Source organism: Cervus elaphus, chromosome 23 (assembly GCF_910594005.1).
Source record: "Cervus elaphus chromosome 23, mCerEla1.1, whole genome shotgun sequence".
In the NCBI taxonomy this organism is placed as follows: Eukaryota; Metazoa; Chordata; class Mammalia; order Artiodactyla; family Cervidae; genus Cervus; species Cervus elaphus.
The window spans coordinates 34,511,494-34,526,208 of NC_057837.1; the positions used below are offsets into that span (position 1 = coordinate 34,511,494).

Consider the following 14,715-nt stretch of genomic DNA (forward strand, 5'->3'; position numbering starts at 1 on the left):
ACAGATCATCGTCTGTTAAAGCCAATATAGTGGAACCTGTGCAAAAGTTGGAAATCTAGTAGGAAAGGGAAAGACTAAAAACTCAAGTAAAACGTTAGAACAGCCGCCAGGGCAGGGCGGGGTCGCGCGGCGCCGGTCCTGCCTCCAGTTGGAGCCGGAAGGGCGGACCCTAGGGGGCGGGGCCAACGGAGGGGGTGGCCTGGTTGGGGAGGAGCATACTCGGCATGGGCGGGGCCGAACCCTTGGGGCGGAGTCGGGGCGGGGCGGCATAGGAGCAAGGGCTGGTGGGAGACCTGAGCGCTCCCGGCGAAGGGGGCCGCAGCACCTGATGGAGAACAAATGGCTGCTTCCGCACGTGGAGAACTTTTAACGAACACGTGAGGGAAGAAAGGCAAAGTCTGTGGAAAATTTACTTCACAACTCTGGCGCCCAGCCCCTTGGCGACACCCTGTTTGCTGTGTTCCCAGGGTCTTTGCCCACTCCCATTGTTGCCTCGCTCCCGGCCCCACGGCTAGAGCACAGCTCTCTCAAGCAGCCCCCGCCCTCGGCGGCCTGGTTTGGGAAGCCCTCCCGGAGGCAGCCACGCGGGCCGTCTGCGCCTGCTCCGCGCCCAGGGCCCCGCGGCGGGGCGGGGCCGTTGAGGAAGGGGCGTGTCTCCCGCTGTTGCGCGGGGGGCGGTGCCCCGCGGCCTGACCTGCCCAGGCGCCGGGTCCTCTGACGTCACCTCGCCGTGACGCGTACGCGGTAGGAAAACTGTAAGTTTCTGAGGATTCCTGAAGCTGCTTGGGCCTCCGGGGCTCGCCCAGCTGTCCGCACCCCAGGAGTCGGTGGTGGCCTTGGGTTCCGCCCCTGGGGCGGTCCGGGGAGCCGCTGAACGCGGTGACGGGACAGGTACCCGCCCGGGGCGGGAGCGCACTCTCCGTGGCAGGCTGGGCGGCAGTGCGAGCCGGCGAGGCCGCGCCCTGGGAGACTCGCACGGTCTCCGTTGGGACCACAGTGGAGGCCAGAGAACGGGGAGTCCAAGGGAAGAGCCTCTTTCCTTTCTTCCTCGTAGAGAGGACTGAATTCCAACTGCCCTGGAGTTTGACATGTTGAGTCAGCGGTGCAGGGTTCCTGCAGAGACCCCCGCACATCTGGGCTTCCTTTGGGGTCCCCGCAGCTTCCAGATAGCTGAGGGCGAGCTGAAGGGATAGCCACTTGCTGCCTCAGTTTCCTTTTTTTTTGTGTAAAATGAAGGCATAACGGTCTCTGACCTCCCTAATGGGTATTTCCCAGGGCCGGGAGCGTTGTGAGAGGTAGCCTTGCCAGGAGAAGACTTAAGCCAGTCGGTTATTATGAGAATGTGGTGACCAGCGGCCATCTGACAGAGGTCTTGTAGGTAGGGGAATGTTTTCAAAATTTTGCCTTCTCTCCTTCCGCCCATCTAATCACGGACAACACTTGAACCGGACCACAGATCTGAATTCTTGTCTCTGAGCTTGGTGGACAGGGGTCAAGAAATCACTGGTATCAGTATCAGAATGTTCTCAGCAATTAAAACGCCCTCTTGTCTGGTGTTGTAGAGAAAGCGTCCTGGAATGAGCACAGTATACTCAACACAGACACTCTGTGTTTTAGGGATTGTTGATCTGTCAGTTTGGAATATCACCTCATCATATGTTACTGCTTGACTTTCTTGGCTTGCCAGAGGTTGGTGCATTTTTGATGAGTTAGTGTATACTATGAAACTTCTCAAATTCAGGAGCAAGTGTTTGTTAAGAACTTTGAAAGGAAGACTATTGGGCGCCCCTAGGGTGTATTTATTCAGGAAATTGAATACAAACACTTCTGTAAATTCAGCTCAGGGGCCCAATACCCTTCCATCCAAGTTTGAAGAGCCTTAGAAAGCAAGGGTTCTGATTTTTGTTTCTGATTGTTACTAGCTTGTGTCCAAAGAGAAGTCACCCAAGCTGGGAACTTTCTTTTCCTCCCTAAAATGGGAGATGATAGTATATGTACTGTTTCTTTTTTGAGGCTCAGACGCAATCACGAAAATGAAAGGCTGGCTAAGTATTGTTATTAAGAAACTCCGGCCGGTCCACTGACCTGTATAGGAGATGTGTATTTTCAAAGTCAGGTTCTGAGTCAGAACTACAGATAGAGCAGCAAGTAGACAAAGTCGCCAACCTGGTGGAGCTCATGGTCCAGGGGGGTATCAGGCATCAAAGAATAAGAACATAATGTTATTTCAGATGGTGGTAAGTGCAGTGAAGTCAAGGAAGATAAGAACAACAGTGGGAGTACAGGGCAGGTTGTTTGACATGGGGTCCATCAGGGAATAAATTTCAGAGGAGGTGGCTTTGAATTGATGGAAGTGAGAGGAAGAACCTGAGGTAAGAAATTTTCAGGCAGGCATAATCGTAGCAGTAAACCCTAACCTAGAGCTAACTATGTGAGGCATTCTTCTAAACACTAAATTAGATTTTTACAAACTTCTGAGATGTGTGTTCATATCTCCATTTTTTATTATAGATGAGGATACCGGTGCACAGAAATATTAGGGATATGCTCATGGCTTCCCAGGTGGCTCAGTGATAAAGAACCCGTCTACCAATGCAGGAGATGTGGGTTCTTATGCTTGGGTTGGGAAGATCCCTTGGAGTAGGAAATGGAAGCCCACTCCAGTATTCTTGCCTGGAAAATTCCATGGACAGTGGAGCCTGGGGGACTGCAGTCCATGGGGTTGCAAAGAGTCGGACACAGCTGAACAACTGTGTGCTTGCAGACAGAGCTAAAATGTGATAGGGACAGTATTTGAATGTGGGTAGCTCGACCTCTGAGTCCAGACTTCAGAGTATTGTATGGTACTGTCTTGCGACAGGAGCAACAGCAGTGGTCTGAGGTGGCCAAGACATGGCAAGGGGAGAGTGTTTAGAACAAGGCAAGGAAGGGAGAAGGTGGTGGCAAGTGATACTGGAGGGCCAGCAACTAGGGGGACCCTTGTGAGCTAAGGGGGCAAGGGTGTGTGAAGACGCTACTCTGAATGTGATGGGAAACTACAGGGAGCCTTGCATCAAGGGAATAGCATCTGATTGCAGTTTTCTTGGAGGGAGAATTAGCAGTAGGGCTGTGGAGTGGGGAGTATTGAAAGTGGGGAGATGGGCGTTTCTTACTGTCGCCTGGGGAGAGATGGCAGGCGTTTGGGCTAGGGGAGATAGTTGGCGGGATGATGGTATATGGTCAAAGTCAGTATACTTTTGATGCTAGAAGTTGGAGTGTGAGAAGAAGGAGAAGTAATGATTTCTCTGGTTTTAGGCTCAAACAGCTGGATGGACAGTGGTGCTGTTTTCTGAGAAGGGAGGAAGGGGTTTGGGAGGACAACCATGAATTATGTTTTGGGCAAGTTATAGATGCTCCATAGACACAGTAACAGGCTTCCCAGGTGGCACTAGTGGTAAAGAACCCGCCTGCCAGTGCAGGAAATGTAAGAGATGCGGGTTTGATTTCCTGAATTGGGAAGATCCTCTGGAGGATGGGATGGCAACCTCTCTCCAGTATTCTTGCCTGGAGAATCCCATGGACAGAGGAGCCTGGAGGGCTGCAGTCCAGAGTGTTGCAAAGAGTTGGACACGACTGAAGCGACATAGCATGAACTTGCATGCAGACATAGTAACAGCAGTCCCAGTGCTGGTAATGGCAGTAAGCTCCATGTCAGTGTGAACTGTGTGCTTGGCTGGGTTTTAAGCACCTTTACACATGTGCATCCATATAATTCTTACGACAGTTGTGTGTGTGTGGAGGAGCCACAAAAGAAGCCGGCTGTCTCCTAGCTTGGGAGTGATGGAGCTGGGATTCAGACCCAGGCGGTCTTGTTTTAGAATCCGTGCAGTTCATCCCTGTAACTCCCACCAGATTGACACATTGAACAGGCTCTTGGATGTAGGAATATGGAACTCAGAAGAATGGTCAGGGCTGAAGATACACATTTGTATTTCTGAAAAGAAAGTCTGCTTTTGTTCCTCATTGTGTTTATTCAACATCACATTAATCCAAGGCTATGCCCCAACCATTAATGCCGAAGAAGCTGAAGTTGAACGATTTGATTCTGGGAAGATCTACAAGACCTTCTAGAACTAACACCAAAAAAAGATGTCCTTTTCATCATAGGGGGTTGGGATGCAAAAGTAAGAAGTCAGGAGATACCTGGAGAAACAGGCAAGTTTGGCCTTGGAGTAAAATGAAGCAGGGCCAAGGCTAACAGAGTTTTGCCAAGAGAATGCACTGGTCATAGGGAACACCCTCTCCAACAACATGAGACAGCTCTACACATGGACATCACCAGATGGTCAATACCAAAGTCAGATTGATTATATTCTTTGCAGCCAAAGATGGAGAAGCTCTGTACAGTTAGCTAAAACAAGACCTGGACATGGCTGTGGCTCAGATCATGAACTCCTTATTACAAAATTCAGGCTTAAGTTGAAGAAAGTAGGGAAAACCACTAGACCATTCAGGTATGACCTAAATCAAATCCCTTGTGATCATACAGTGGAGGTGACGAATAGATTCAAGGGATTAGATCTGGTAAACAGAGTGCCTGAAGAACCATGGACAGAGGCTTATTGTACAGGAGGCAGTGACCAAAACTATCCCCAAGGAAAAAAAATGCAAGAAGGCAAAGTGGTTATCTGAGGAGGCCTTAGAAATAGCTGAGAAAAGAGAAACAAAAGGCAAAGGAGAAAGGGAAAGATATACTCAGCTGAATGCAGGGTACCAGAGAATAGCAAGGAGAGATAAGAAAGCCTTCTTACAGTGAACAATGCAAAGAAACAGGGAAACAATAGAATGGGAGAGACTAGTGATCTCTTCAAGAAAATTGGAGATACCAAAGGACAGGGAAGCCTGGCATGCTGCAGTCCATGGGGTCGCAAAGAGTCAGACCCAACTGAGTGACTGAACAATAACCACCACCACCAAGGGAACATTTCATGCAAAGATGGGCACTGTAAAGGACAGAAACAGTAAGGCGCTAATAGAAGCAAAAGAGATTAAGAAGAGGTGATAGGAATACACAGAGGACCCTTGATGCAGCCCTCAGGTTATATGAAACACCTCACCTCTGGAGGATCCCAGGGGACCCTCAAGGACCTTCCCCCCTCAAGGTTACTGTAGTCAGATGGCATCAACTTCCCTCTGAGGGCCAAAGTTTTTATGTGGGAAGATGCTGTTGTCAAAAACTGGTTATGCTTTCTGGCAATGCACTCACCATATAGAAATCCCTATATGTAAATCCCATGTTAATTTATTAAATTTCAGTTGGAAAGGAGGCATTGTGTATGATGGAATATATGTAGGGAGTCAGGCTGTCCAGTGTTCAAACTGAAAGGCAGTTGATGTAGTTGGATTCAGAGACTAGATGAGGCATAGAATACTATTGGTATGTGTGCAATTGTATAAATATTATGTTTTTGAAGTCCATTTTCATTCCTGGAGCTCAGATTTCATTTGCTATTGCTGTATACTTTATATACCCAAGGACATCGCCTCAGGGTTGCAAGCTCTTTAAGGAGATTTTATGCTTATATCTATGTTTTATATAGAAGAATAAAAATTGAGTTTACTTCAAGAAAAGAGAAAAGAATACACAGAGGAACTATAAAAAAAGGGTCTTAATGACCCAGATGACCATGATGGTGTGACCACTCACCTAGAGCTAAACATCCTGGAATGTGAAGTCAACTGGGCCTTAGGGAGCCTTACTACAAACAAAGCTAGTGGAGGTGATGAAATTCCAGCTGAGCTGTTTCAAATTCTAAAATATGATGCTGTTAAAGTGCTGCACTCAATATATGAGCAAATTTGTAAAACTCAGTAGTGGCCACAGGACTGGAAAAGGTTAGTTTTCATTCCAATCCCAAAGAAGGGCAATGCCAAAGAACATTCAAACTACTGTACAATTGTGCTCACATGCTGCTGCTGCTAAGTCACTTCAGTCGTGTCTGACTCTATGTGACCCCATAGACAGCAGCCCACCAGGCTTCCCTGTCCCTGGGATTCTTCAGGCAAGAACACTGGAGTGCGTTGCCGTTTCCTTCTCCGATGCATGACAGTGAAAAGTGAAAGTGAAGTCGCGCAGTTGTGTCTGACTCCTAGCGACCCCATGGACTGCAGCCTACCAGGCAAAGAATTGGACACGACTGAATGACTGAACGGAACTGAACCAATCTAATGGCAGAAAGTGAAGAGGAACTAAAGAGCCTCTAGATGAGGGTGAAAGAGGAGAGTAAAAAACCCAGCTTAAAACTCAACATTCAAAAAATTAAGGTCATGGCATCAAGTCCCATCACTTCATGGCAAGTAGATGGGGACAAAGTGGAAACAGTAACACTTTATTTTCTTGGGCTCCAAAATCACTGTGGGTGGTGACTGCAGCCTTGAAATCAAAAAAGACACTTGCATCTTGGAAGAAAAGCTATGAGAAATCTAGACAGAGTATTAAAAAGCAGAACCATCACTTTGATGACAAAGATACATAAAATCAAATCTGTTGTTTTTCCTGTAGTCATGTATGAATGTGAGAGTTGGCCCATAAAGAAGGCTGAGTGCTGAAGAATTGATGCTTTCCAACTGTGGTGCTGGAGAAGACTCTTGACAGTCCCTTGGACAGCAAGAAGATCAAACCAGTCAATCCTAAAGGAAGTCAACCCAGAATATTCATTGGAAGGACTGATGCTGATGCTGAATCCATAGTACTTTGGCCACCTGATGCAAAGAGCCAACTCACTGGAAAAGACCATGATGCTGGGGAAAAAAGATTGAGGGCCGGAGGAGAAGGGGGTGACAAAGGATGAGATTGTTAGATTGCGTCACTCACTGGACAGGAGTTTGAGCAAACTCTGGGAGATAGTGAAGGACTGGGAAACCTGGTGTGCTGTAGTTCATGGCATCTCAAAGAGTTGGACAGGACTTAGCAACTGAACAACAACAGCAAGCCTTGAATGGCAAGAGGAGAAAGAAACACAGGCTAACTGGCCTTTCATTACTTGATTCTGTTCAGGCAGCCCGTATCCCATATTCCCTTTCTGTGAGTTTCCAGAGGGTGAAGTCTGTATTTCTTCTCCTTCTCCATCTCTAGTCCCTGCCGTGGAGTAGATATTAGGGATGACTTTATATGCAGAACATTGGCTAGGTGTGAGGAGTTCAGAAATGAATAAAACATAGCTCTCCTCTGGAGGAGCAGAGTATGAGGAAGGACCTGTGGGAATACAACTAGAGGAGGCTAAATGCAGAAATGCATGCCGATGAGTTCATCCTGGAACATGCGTGAGGGGTGGGGCGGGAAGGGGTCAGAGGAGAGAAGGAATGCCTCAGCAATCACAGGATCAATTCGAGGCTCCCCAGGAGTCTGTTTCAAGAAAAGAATGACTCGAAGCCTTGTCTAGTGTACTATATTTGCGTTAGTTTTATTTGGCAACTGTGTAATTATTGCCAAATGAAATACAATTTGATATTTGAATATCACGGTGGAGTGATGAGTTTTTCCAGTTCTATTACCTCAGTGTTGACAGGGCTCACTAGGGAGTTGGCTTGAAATGTTGCAGCTTGCATAATAGAGGACCACAGAGGGGTTGTGTGAAGTATTTAGGCAGGTTTCCACGGATTTCAGTGAATTGTGCCAAAGTTCTGCACATTGGAGTAAGTTTGAGTTTCTCTGCTGATCCTCTTTAACATTGAGTTATATTTTTTTGTCTGAGAAAGAGAATCTGGTGATATTTGTCATGAACAGAATTATAGATTACATCTCTTATATGTGGAACAATGTGGAAACATAGGAATATGAACAATACACACAAAAATAGGTATCTTATTTCCATGAATCTCTTTCAGGGCATACTATAACCTACACACATTTATCACAATTGTATTACTTCCTAATATGTGTATTTCAAATTCAAACTATGAAAGATTATATAAATTTACACCATTGTAGATTTCATGATTAATTTCCGAGCTTTTCTGTTACAACATGTACAATTATATTTTGTTTAGCTTTTTTAGCTTTCAGCAGCAGAGTTGATCTGAACAACGAAGTCTACCAGAACTCTAAACAGGAACCTGCCACAAGTTTTAAAATTGAAAGATGTGCTGTTTCATGTTGCAGCTCACAGAATTTTAACTCTGCTATTGCAGTGTCTCTAAATTTAGTGGAGTTGACATGACTATTATTATTATTTTTTACCACAATTACAGTAGCTTCCTTTAGAACATTAGACATGGTATCAAGTAGAATTGTGTCTACAGTGACCTATTGATGGCTCATGCTTTGTCATTTTTTGAGTTCAGGCTCTGGGAGAGCAGGCTGTGGGTGCATGCTAAGTTGCTTCAGTTGTGTCCAACTCTTTGTGAGCCCATGGACTGTAACTGCCAAGGTTCCTCTGTTCTTGAGATTCTCCAGGCAGGAATATTGGAATGGGTTGCCATGCCCTTGTTCAGGGGATCTTCCTGACTCAGGGATCGAACCTGCATGTCTTACATCTCCTGCATTAGGCAGGCAGGTTCTTTACCACTAGTACCACCTGGGCAGCCCCAGAGAGCAGGCTGATGGTTATTTGTATCAGGTAGCTCCCAGCAGAGGGGGAGTGGTGGTCAGCTCTTGTGTTTGATGACAACAGAAGTCACTGTCACACTGATCAGGTGAAATATATATTTACCTAGGCAAAATTAACAGGCATCTCTGGTGGTTCAGATGGTAAAAAATCTGCAGTGCGTGAGACCCAGGTTCGAGCCCTTGGTCGGGAAGATCCCCTGGAAAAGGCAGTGGCTACCCACTCTAGTATTCTTTCCTGGAGAAGTCCATGGTTAGAGGAGTCTTTTGGGCTATAGTCTGTGGAGTCACAAAGAGTCAGACATGACTTTCACTACTATGTTATGAGTACCAATGTAAGTATATGGAAATTATTTCTTGTAGAAAACCATGTGTCACACCTAGTGATGGTGTATACTAGGCATTTAATATAATTCTCAAAATTCTACTTCTTATGGTTTCTTTTTGCATTTTACCATCAACATATATGTATTAAATATCTACAGTAATTAGCTGAATACTAATTTGTGTACTTTTACTTAATATTTTAAATCTTTGACTATGTTTAATAATTTAGATAGATAAGTAGCACTTAATTTTGATTCATTTCATATTTGATTGCTTAGAAATCAAAATCTTGAGGCATGATTTTTTTTTCCATATAATCACTAATGAATAATAATTAGTAAGTCTGGTAGGGACTAAACTTTGGTGACTGGTTAACTAAGTTGTTACCCCAAAAGAACTTCTAAGAAGGAAATTCTTAGAATTAAGCAAAAACAGAGCATGTTGATGGAAGAGAATTAAACCATAACTCCCTCCTGTACCTATAATTCTCCTATAGACAGCATTCTTTTACTGAGCTCTTATACTGCAAAACTGTTAGCTCCCAACTGCACTCTAATCTATCAGTCTCAGAATGTGGTCCACTGGAGAAGGGAATGGCAAACCACTTCAGTATTCTTGCCTTGAGAACCCCATGAACAGTATGAAAAGGCAAAAAGATAGGACACTGAAAGAGGAACTCCCCAGGTCGGTGGGTGCCCGATATGCCACTGGAGATTGGTGGAGAAATAAATCCAGAAAGAATGAAGAGATAGAGCCAAAGCAAAAACAACACCCAGTTGTGGATGTGACTAGTGATAGAAGCAAGGTCTGATACTGTAAAGAGAAATATTGCATAGGAACCTAGAATGTTAGGTCCATGAATCAAGGCAAATTGCAAGTGCTCAAACAGGAGATGGCAAGAGTGAACATCGACCTTCTAGGAATCAGTGAACTAAAGTGGACTGGAATGGGTGAATTTAACTTAGATGACCATTATCTACTACTGTGGGCAGGAATCCCTTAGAAGAAATGGAATAGCCATCATGGTCAATAAAAGAGTCCAAAATGCAGTACTTAGATGCAGTCTCCGAAATGACAGAATGATCTCTATTCATTTCCAAGGCAAACCATTCAATATTATGATAATCCAAGTCTATGCCCTGACCAGTAATGCTGAAGAAGCTGAAGTTGAATGGTTCTATGAAGACCTACAAGACCTTTTAGAACTAACACCTCAAAAAGATGTCCTTTTCATTATAGGGGACTGGAATGCAAAAGTAGGAAGTCAAGAAACACCTTGGAGTAACAGGCAAATTTGGCCTTGGAGTACAGAATGAAGCCGGGCAAAGGCTAACAGAGTTCTGCCAAGAGAATGCACTGATAATAGCAAACACCCTCTTCCAACAACACAAGAAAAGACTCTGCACATGGACATCACCAGATGGCCAACACCGAAGTCAGATTGATTATATTCTTTGCAGCCAAAGATGGAGAAGCTGTATACAGTCAGCAGAAACAAGACCAGGAGCTGACTGTGGCTCAGATCATGAACTCCTTATTGCCAAATTCAGACTTAAGTTGAAGAAAGTGGGGTATTTAAGGGACTAGATCTGATAGACAGAGTGCCTGATGAACTATGGATGGAGGTTCATGACATTGTACAGGAGACAGGGATTAAGACCATCCCCAAGAAAAAGAAATGCAAAAAAGCAAAATGGCTGTCTGAGGAGGTCTTAACAAATACCTATGAAAAGAAGAGAAGTGAAAAGCAAAGGAGAAAAGGAAAGATATACCCATTTGAATGCAGAGTTCCAAAGAATATCAAGGAGAGATAACAAAGTCTTCCTCAGCGATCAATGCAAAGAAATAGAGGAAAACAATAGAATGGGAAAGACTAGAGATCTCTTCAAGAAAATTAGAGATGCCAAGGGAACATTTCATGCAATGATGGGCTCAATGAAGGACAGAAATGGTATGGACCTAACAGAAGCAGAAGATATTAGGAAGAGGTGGCAAGAATATGCAGAAGAACTGTACAAAAAATATCTTCACGACCGAGATGATGATGGTGTGATCATTCACCTAGAGCCAGACATCCTGGAATGTGAAGTCAAGTGGGTCTTAGGAAGCATCATTGCAAAAAAGCTAGTGGAGGTGATGGAATTCCAGTTGAGCTATTTCAAATCCTGAAAGATGATGCTGTGAAAGTGCTGCACTCAATATGTCAACAAATTTGGAAAACTCAGGAGTGGCCACAGGACTGGAAAAGGTCAGTTTTCACTCCAGTCCCAAAGAAGGGCAATGCCAAAGAATGTTCAAACTACCGCACAATTGCACTCATCTCACACGCTAGTAAAGTAATGCTCAAAATTCTCCAAGCCAGGCTTCAGCAATACATGCACCGTGAACTCCCAGATGTTCAAGCTGGTTTTAGGAAAGGCAGAGGAACCAGAGATCAAATTGCCAACATCTGCTGGATCATCGAAAAAGCAAGAGAGTACCAGAAAAACATCTGTTTCTGTTTTATTGACTGTGCCAAAGCCTTTGACTGTGTGGATCACAATAAACTGTGGAAAATTCTGAAAGAGATGGGAATACCTGACCTGCCTCTTGAGAAACTTGTATGCAGGTCAGGAAGCAGCAGTTAGAACTGGACATGGAAGAACAGACTGGTTCCAAGTAGGAAAAGGAGTATGTCAAGGCTGTATATTGTCACCCTGCTTATTTAACTTATATACAGAGTACATCATGAGAAACACTGGGTTGGATGAAGCACAAGGTGGCATCAAGATTGCCGGGAGAAATATCAATAACCTCAGATATGCAGATGACACCACCCTTATGGCAGAAAGTGAAGAACTGAAGAGCCTGTTGATGAATGTGAAAGAGGGGAGTGAAAATGTTGGCTTAAAGCTCAACATTCAGAAAACTAAGATCATGGCATCTGGTCCCACCACTTCATGGCAAATAAATGGGGAAACAGTGGGAACAGTGGCTGACTTTATTTTTGTGGGCTCCAAGAGCTCTGCAGATGGTGACTGCAGCCATGAAATTAAAAGATGCTTACTCCTTGGAAGGAAAGTTATGACCAACCTAGAGAGCGTGTTAAAAAGCAGAGACATTACTTTGCCAACAAAGGTCTGTGTAGTCAAGGCTATGGTTTTTCCAGTAGTCATGCATGGATGTGAGAGTTGGACTATAAAGAAAGCTGAGCACTGAAGAATTGATGCTCTTGAACTGTGGTGTTGGAGAAGACTCTTGAGAGTTCCTTGGACTGAAAGAAGATCCAACCCGTCCATCCTAAAGGAGATCAGTCCTGGGTGTTCATTGGAAGGCCTGATGTTGAAGCTGAAACTGCAATACTTTGGCCACCTGATTTGAAGAGATGACTCATTTGAAAAGACCCTGATGCTGGGAAAGATTGAAGGCAGGAGAAGGGGACGACAGAGGATGAGATGGTTGGATGGCATCACAGAATGGACATGAGTTTGGGTAATCTCCAGGAGTTGGTGATGGACAGGGAGGCCTGGTGTGCTCTGGTTCATGGGGTCACAAAGAGTCGGACACGACTGAGCGACTGAACTGACCTGAGAGAAAGAGAGAGTGAAAGTGAAAGTCACTCAGTCGTGTCCAACTCTTTGCAACCCCATGGACTATACAGTCCATGGAATTCTCCAGGCCAGGATACTGGAGTGGGTAGCCTTTCCCTTCTCCAGGGGATCTTCCGAACCCAGGGATTGAACCCCTGTCTCCCGTATTGCAGGCGGATTCTTTACCAGCTGAGCCACAAGGGAAGCCCCAGATATGAAATAAATACTGGAATGTTGTAATGAGGCTATAGCTCAGTGAATCTCAGCTGGGGATGACTTTATACCTTCCCCCAACCCACCCTGGGGACATTTGCAAAGGCTGGAGGCATTTTTAGTTGTCCCAAATGCGTGTGTGTTGGTGGGGTGAGGATGGGGGCACATTGCTCCTGGCATCTAGTTAGTGCAGGCCAGGGAAACACCTCAATAACCTACGGTACCCAGGGCGACCCCAACATCAAAAAACTATTTAGGTTAGGAACTTCCCTCGTGGTCCAGGGATTAAGAATCTAACTTCCGATGCAGAGGACGGGGTTCAATCCCTGGTCTGGGAACTAAGAGCCCACGTGCATCGGGGTGGCTAAGTTCACAAGCCACAATGAAGACCCAGTACAACTAAAATAAAGTAAAAAGGGCTTCTTTTTTTTTTTAAATTATCTGAGTTAAAATGTCGACACTGCTGATGTTGAGAAACCCTGCAGTGTATAGCTTGCTTTCTTTTTCTCTTTTTCCTGTTGCTTTAGAAATTGAAGTAGTAGTTGTAAATGGCAAACACCTGACTTGAACAAAAGATGATGTTGAACTGCTTTTAGTTCTTTGGAGAGCTGAGGTCATTTGGTTCATTTATTGCATGGAAAAGAATTCTTGTAGCTAACAGCCATGTGGTGGCCAGTGTGTCTAGCATTTGAGGTATGATTTTAGGCATGACATTTTTTTCTTACTAAAATTAATTGATTGGGGTATTATATAATCCTGGTTTATAATAGGTTCGCTCGTATGAATCTTCTTTGTTTTTGTATGTATGGAATTAATTATCTCCCAGTTACACAGGTTTTTGTACATTTGACCAATCTTTTTCAGATTCATTTTCATATGTGATGGTTATAAATACTCTAGGAAATGTGTTAGGGTATCCATTCCCCAACTATTTGACAGATGAGGAAACAGATTTAGATCAAATGACTTGTCATGTATGTTCTTGTGTGTTAAATAGCAAGTTAGTGACCAGATCAAAGTAAGTAGAGGACTCAGAGATCTGGTTGTTAGGACCTTTTTTTTTAAATGACTAGGAATGTACATTTTTAATTAATTAATTTATATTTACTTATGTTTTGGCTGCACTGCACAGCCTGTGGGATCTAGTTCCCTGACCAGGGATAGGACTTGTGCCCCCCACGTTGGGAGCTCAGAGTCTTAACCACTGGACCACCAGGGAAGTCCCCTTAGGACATTTAAAAAATTACTAGTTATGTTTTATCTCTTTTAATCTTTCTGATAGTCCTGTGAAATAATTCCTATTTTATAGAGGAGGAAATGGTGTTCAGAGATACTAAGGAACTTATTCAGGGTCACCAAACACATCATAGACTTTTTACTGTTTCCACCGAGCTGTGCTGCCTCTCCTTGGATTCTTCTCTGTAAGTGAATTTGACAGTTTCTGGATAAATTCACCAAGTCTCTGCCTAACCTTACTAAATTAGGCCTCTTGACCCTGCAGGTGAGGGAAAATTCTCCTCCACCCTCTTTGGGTCTCTGGCTGGGCCTGAAGATTAAACTGACGTAAAACAGATTAACAGGAGAAAAACATACACATTTTGTTAAACTTTGACATATACACAGGGGCCGTCACAAGAGAATGAAGACCTGAAGAAGTGACCAGAGCCGGAAACTTTTGCACATTTTAGACACACGATAAATTTGTGAAGAATTGACAAGACAAAGGGGGTGTGGGGCAGAGATAGTGAGTGGTGAAGAGATAATGGCAAGATAAGGGTTACTGTCATAAGATTTGTTTGTACAGCTTTCCCAGCCCCCAGTCCCCCGCCTCTGCTGATAAGAATGTCTTCCTTCCTCCTGCTATGGGGAAGGTACCTTTCACTTGGGAGTTTTATCTCTTGCTCTCAGGAAGGACAAAGGAGTCTCAGAGTGTCCTTCTGCACCTGCTATTTCTTAAATGTCTTTCATTCAAAATAATGTGTCAAGATTATTTTGGGGTGATGTGGTTTCCTTCAACACCTA

At 44.5% G+C, this 14,715-nt stretch overlaps 1 protein-coding gene across 6 annotated transcripts in view; it reads left to right on the top strand.

Moving 5' to 3' along the window:
• The first annotated feature begins 265 nt into the window (after positions 1–265).
• ZNF438 (zinc finger protein 438) overlaps positions 266–14,715 on the top strand; it is a 188,099-nt gene continuing 173,649 nt past the window's right edge. For 3 of the 6 annotated variants that reach the window (XM_043883388.1, XM_043883387.1, XM_043883383.1), the window contains exon 1: positions 266–755. The gene's annotated coding sequence lies outside the window, so the exon portion shown is untranslated. Of the gene's footprint in view, positions 756–785; positions 892–1,275; positions 1,379–14,715 lie in introns of those variants that run through there. The other 3 variants (XM_043883385.1, XM_043883384.1, XM_043883386.1) reach the window with 3 other exon arrangements.